Source organism: Copadichromis virginalis, linkage group LG10 (assembly GCF_057382275.1).
Source record: "Copadichromis virginalis isolate Kocher_CV1m ecotype Utaka linkage group LG10, C_Virginalis_male_GT1.1, whole genome shotgun sequence".
NCBI lineage: Eukaryota > Metazoa > Chordata > Actinopteri > Cichliformes > Cichlidae > Copadichromis > Copadichromis virginalis.
Window position 1 is genome coordinate 7,777,355 of NC_140627.1, and position 7,034 is coordinate 7,784,388.

Here is a 7,034-nt window from a genome sequence, read left to right on the forward strand (position 1 = left end):
ACAGTGATCATGATTACCGTCCGCGGGAGCGCGCGCAGCTACTTAACGCTGTAGCGTCCACATTACTTACAGCTACTTCCATGCAACTGATATAAGATGCAGTAAGCTGAACACAGCTTCAATCGTCTGTTTGTTGAAAAATAGTAACGGAGCGCATTTTCTTGTTAGTAACTGTAACGGCGTTGTAACGATAGGAATAGTAATTAGTTAGATTACTCATTACTGAAAAAAGTAATGCCGTTATTCCCATCACTGCTAATAGCTAATAACTAATCATTTAAAGTTGCCTGCAGCATTCAAATTGTAAATATGTGAATTTTGGGGGGTAATTGGTAGCACGTTGTTGAGTGCAGCCTTTATGGACAACAGAAACAGGGGACGTGTTTGCCTTTATTACCACTTTGTGTTGGCATTCTTTTGTAACTTAGTCATCATCTGCGTCATCAGCATAAATTCATTACATACATTCATTATTTGGACCTGTTCTTCTAGACTGGCGCAAAGAGCTTATAGCATTAGAGAAAGACACCCGGTGATCACACAGTCCCGCACAGTGAGGATAAAGCTCTCGCTTTTAACAAGAGGGAGTAGGAGCCACCTTCTTTGACCAGTAGTGGATCAAGAAACTGAAAAAATATACAACCGACCATCTGCCACAACCCAACCAGTCGCGGTAGATTGCCGCCCTTCCCTGAGCCTGGTTCTGCTGGAGGATTATTCCTGTTAAAAGGGAGTTTTTCCTTCCCACTGTTGCCAAAGCGGGTCATATTACTGTTGGGCAACTAACAATAATATGACTTTCTTTGTATTATTTCTCCGTATTATTGTAGGGTCCACCTTACAATATAAAGCGCCTTGAGGCAACTGTGATTTGCTGTGTTACACCCCGGCCTAGGCAACCGGAGTGCAACACGAAAAAAGTAAAAATAAGGCAAAAACACACGAGAAAAAACTAATACGGGCTTCCACAAAAATAATCCCAAAACGACATTTAAAGCAAGATACGACATTTATTTACATCACCAAACACAAGGCGCCAAACTATTTACAACGGGGGGGGGGGGGGGGGGGGGGGAGATCGCGACCATGACATACAGAAACACAGGGCTTAAATACATAGAAGGAGCAATTAGGGAATGGACCACAGGAGGGAAACACAGCTGGGGCAAATTAGACCTGACGAGACAAGGAAACGTAAACTGAACACTAAGATAACACAGACTTTCAAAGTAAAACAGGAAACGCATAACAGTCACGCCAAAACAAAACGCCTAAAACAATACACTGCCAACGCCGAACCGTAACATACCTTCGGACCCTCCAGCGATCCCGGTCGCTGGAGGGTCCGAAGAAACACTTTGCAGACGATTCCTCAAGTCACCGGTACAGGCATGTTTGTTAGCCAGGGTTGCGGGTCTTACTGGTGGTTTTATACACAGTCTGTCCCCCTGCAGGTCATTTTGAGGACCTGGGAAATTGTCAACCAACGGCAGCTCAGGGTTAGTTGACCTCTTACCCCGACTACATGACACTACTGAGCAATTATGCTCCAAATGTAACAAAAGTGGCCGGGTCAGAAAAAGGAGTCAAGAGGCGAAACAGTTAAATAAAACAGTTTTATTGAAGTAATTAAACTAAAAGAGACGGACAAGCCGCTATCACCATAAAAGTAACACAAACAAAACTCAGGCGTTGGTCAGTAATGCAAAATGTCAAAAGGAAAACACAGCTCACTAGCTGAAAACCACAAAACACAGCTCACTAGCTGAAAACCACAAAACACAGCTCACTAGCCGGAAACACCGCAAAACACTCAACTCACTAGCTGTACCCACACAAATGGCACTCTGGCCCAGAGCTCACCCTGCTCTGGGCTTAAATACCTTTAATTGCTGATGGGAGTCAGCTGTACAGGAGGGTAAGGTGGCACCTCAGGCAGAAGAGGTGGTGGGACACGCCCACACAGGCACCTTCAGGAGGAGGCCCAGCTAGGGCCGTAACACCCCCTCCCATAAATACAAACCCGTGGTTTGTCACATGATTATGATAACCAAAACTACTAATCAAGTCCGTAACCGTCACATCATCAAATTGCAGGCTTTCCACCTACCAAACCCCATAGCAACGGTTAGGCATTTCCTGCGGAAGCTGCCAACCCCATCTCAGTGGGTTCACAACATTGACCGAGAGTGGCCCCAGACCCTCGAAACAGTGTCCCATGTGATAGCCAGGGCTTTGGACACGCCCACACAGGCACCTTCAGGAGGAGGCCCAGCTAGGGCCGTAACAGCTGTATAAATAAAATTGAATTGAACTGAAGATCAAAAAGAGGCCACCAAATATATCAGCTAGCAGCAGAGCACCACTATGCATCACATCAGGATTAGAACCATAAGGCAGGTCTCCTTTCAAAATGGTCCACCACACTTGAGTACTTATGTATTTAAACTCCTTGGAAAAAAATTGTGGATATACAGTTATGTAGCACAAATTTGACAAATTTCTATAGTTTCTTTACTTGAGTATATCAAGTATTCACATTCTACTTAGAAATATTTGGGGAAATGTTAACAAGCGTAAAGCGCACGAAAGTCTGTTAAGAAGCCTCGAGATGCATTGTTAGGTCAGCAAATTTGAGCCATTTTATCAAGTTTCATTTAAGCTGATGGAGTTTTTGGCTAAAAACCTAAAGACTCCATCAACATTATTGCAGGACCATCAGTCTTGCACTACAGATATTCCTGGAATCTCGACCTCTTTAGACTTTCTTTATGCACCTTGGAAGTTAACAAATGTGTTTCAGTTTGCTTCTAATCTGAAACAAATAAACTAGATTTGGTTCAGAAACTATTTTCCATTTCCAAAATGTGTGGACATATTTTGAATAAAAACTGCTGTGAGGGAGGCACTGTTTTGTAAAAATCACATTTGTAAGAATGTATCCAAATAGCTAAGGTCATTTTAATACACTGAATGATTCCAGAACTTCTTTTCATTAGTTAAGAACTAAAACTATTTATTATGTTTTTACACATTAGCGCTATTTGTAATGTCTGTTGTTACTGAATATGATTTCGATTTGGAAAAGAGAAGAAAGTGTGGTCATATTCTGCTGTAGTGTAATTACACTGGAGCATATGTTTGTTATTTAAGCTTTTGGTTAATGTGCACAGATATTTTTACAATTATTTACATGACATTCTGAGATGAAGGCTGATGAGGTTGAAGGAAAACATACTGTAAAAGCATCTCATGCAAACCACTTGAGAATATAAGCTCAAGACTAAAGTCAAGATTTCATGAGGGAAGTTGAAAGAAAAGAGGAAATCTGTTTGCTGTGCATTTAAGACTCTGTGTCCTTTAAAAGTGTACATTATGGACATTCAAATGTATTCAACGCAAGCCTTTATTTTTATATTGTACATGTATAAAAAGCACATTAAGAAAAGTGAAAGAAGTGCTCACTATCACACTGAGTTATAAACCAGTGTGGATTGTATAACTGCTGTGGACAAATTGGTGGCCAAACAAATATGCTTACTTATACAGACGGCCTAAACTGTAGACAATAATGTGCAGTGTGCACTTGTATCTTCCATATTTATGTTCATTGAAAATGCCTTGTATTATATTTTCAATTAAAATTTAAAAAGATCAGCTGTTTGTGAGTTTTGTTTTATTCTTGTTTTCCAAGTTTTACCAATTTTGTCTTCTTGGCAAGCTTGTAGAAGGAAGGAAGGATTGATGACTGAGCTTGAAAGGACACAGGGTTTTCCTTTGGCGTTTTTTGTTAGAAAAAAGCTGACAAGGATCTGTCATTAAACAATCCAGCACCAAGAGAGGACCAGCCACTCCTTTAAGTAGCGGTTCAGGACAATGTCATCACAGGCGTGTGGAAGTGTGGAACCAACAGGCAGAAAATCTCCACTAAGTCCCGCTGCTGCACAAAAACAAGCACACACACGTAAACACACAAACCAGGATAGCAGAGGAATTGAGTAGATAGCTGAGGTGGAGAGATGGACAGGAAGTAGGAGGTCAGCATGGAGAGGACAGAGGGAACAGATACAAAACTGATGAATAATCAGCAAATACAATGATGTCAAAAGTATGACAATCCCTTAAAAACATCCTGGGATCAGAGCTTTCTGTGTGAACTGAAAAAGATTCTTCATCTTTTTGCCAAACACATTTCGTTTTTCCAAGATCAGACCTATGCATCCTCTATAGCAGGGGTGGGCAACTCCAGGCCTCGAGGACTGGTGTCCTGAGACCTCTACTGAACCCGCAGTACTTCAACACAGCTCACACTGTTACACTGGAGGCATAAAAATAACCCCTAAAAAGAACAAACCCGGTGATTCTATCAGCTGTAATGGTATCATCTGTCCACAAGGTGTCAGATTTTATTGGTCGATTCACTGAGCAACCCTTTGATATCCATAAAGCTAAAACACTTCACAGCCTGATTGTTTGCTTTGCAACAATCCCACCAACTTCATATGTCTACATTATTGCTGTTGAGAGTTTGATGAGCCAGTACCTTCTGCTTCTGCATAGTCTTTATACAGCAATAAACAGCTGTGAATGTTATTGTGTATGAATTTTCTAGAATGAGGCTGTAGAGGTGCTACATAAATCCCAGTGAGGTTCAGCCTACCATGTTGTACTGGATGGGAGACGAGGAGGAAAGAAGCAAGCCTGCTGGAGAAACTCACACTGATTTACAACTGAAAGAAAAAAGTGCAAAAACAGAGAAAAGCCTTACATAAATGAAGAGCTTTTCCCCCTCTGCTCCTCCTTCATCAGATCTCTTTCTGGTACAGGAAAATTCAGAATCGATTCGTGTTTATGGATGGATTTATGTGGATGGACCAAAGAAGTTCAAATGAAACATGGAAGCACATAACGGAGTGAGTAGAAACTAGGAAAGTGCTCAAAGCTTTAGCTGTGTGTGAAAATTAACCAAAACAACAATAATGTTTGTCAGGTTACATGGATGAAAATCATCACTTCATAAGATCACTCAGGAGTAACATGACTAAGTACAAGTTCCTGTTTGACTCTAAAAAAAAACAAAAAAAACTTCATATTTGAAAGTCCTGAAGTGCACAGTGTCATGTAAAAAAATTAGACTCTAGAAGTAAAAATAGTATTTTATATTCAGTCCTGTATTTAAGAGGGATCCAGTGCAGAGGAGCCAGTGTAGGAGAAAAATGCTCTCCCTTTCTGTTCCCTGTCATTTTTGCTTTGATTTTTAGGAAATCCTGAAAGTAACAAATTACAGTAGTCAACAGGGAAGCAGCAAAGTCTTAAACACCAGATGTGCTTATCCGGGATTTAAATCTTGAAGTTGGATCAGTGACTCTTGGCTGAATGTCCTGGAGCTGTATGTGAGGCATTCAGGGAACACCAGTCAATCGCAGCTACATTGTTAGCAGAGATTATATTCTTCATGAAATGAACAAAATACAATTACTATTCTCTTAAACAAGCAAAAAGGAAAACCCACAAAAAACAACCATGCTGAGTAAGTTTTTAAAATGTCCTTATAAGATCCCAAAAGATTGACTCTGTAAATCTCAACGTAGCGTTTTCAGTGGGAGAAACATTTTGTCACTCAACCAAGTCACTTCTTCAGTCTCAGCTGGCTACAGGTTTCCCCAACCTTTTAAACAGTACATTTCCACAATGACTGAAACTAGCACCACTGACAAACAATCGGCTGTGAGGTCAGTTCCTTGATCATTAACATGCAAATTGTCTGAGACTAAGAAAGTCACACATGTGCAAATAAGTCTAGGTTAGGTTCCCCCTGTGTCATTGTCCTCTGTGTACCTTTGTGTGTGTGTGTGTGTGTGTGTGTGTGTGTGTGTGTGTGTCCCCTCTTTTTCTGTCTCATCTCCCTTAACTGTTTCCGTTGTTTAGAGCACAGGATTTCCTTCTGTGCCACCTAAAGTTACGTAATATTAGCTGCGCTGTTCTGGCTTCTTTTTTGTAAGCCAATTGAAATTCCTTTGTGCCTTGATGCTTGCATAATATTTTTGCTTTCATTTATGCTCATGTTGCTTTATTATCCATCCATCCTCTTCAACGTATCCTTATCAGCCAGTAATGCAATTCATCCTGATCGGTGATTGGTCAAAAGTCTAGGGTGGCAGAAGGGGGGAGAAGAGGCTTGTGATTGGTGAAAAATGTGCAATAAAGGAGACTTCTCTTTTCCATTTCTCTTTTTTTCTTTATCAGGTGATGTCTCCAGCTCCTTTATCTCACCTGATGCCTGGACTGCCGTCTGTGGTCTTCAGTATGATCACAACGTGTTATTTATGTATTTTGACTGACTTACAATGACAGGACAGTAAGCATTATCAGTGCACATGCAATAAAAGCATGTAGTTGTCACTCGAACATTGATGAGGATTTTCCTTTGGCTCTTTTGAACCAAAACAGGTTGGAAAATCCCCTGAAATTAAGAGCAATCGAGAATGAATTGCTTTCTTCTCTTCTGTGTTATTATGATGTGCAAAGACTAGCCATAAAAGGAGTCTTTTAGGTTGCCCCGATGAGACGATGTAATATATTTATTTTATATTTATATTTTATATTATATATTTATTTTATATTTATATATATTTTCCACTTTTATACTGGAAAATGTGAAGGATTATTTATACCATTGTACTAGTCATTTACAGACATGCAAGAAATTAAATGCATACCGTGAACTCTTGACCCGCACACGAAGAGACATTGTTGCACTTTGCTGCCATGTTAGGGTCCACTTGTCAAAGGTCAAAGAGCTGTAAAATCACGACAAAGATGCTATGAGAGATTATGTTTGTCCTGTGACAAAATATTTGAAGAGGGGTCACTGAATAGTTCATTATGAAAATGTTGTGATCATATACCTTTCACAGTCACTCGACCTCAACCAAGACTATTTGGGGGAAATTTGACTGTCATAACAGATAGATATTAGCTTTGTTATTGTTTCCGAATCAATTCCAGGAAACACTGAAGCTGTTGCAGAGGCA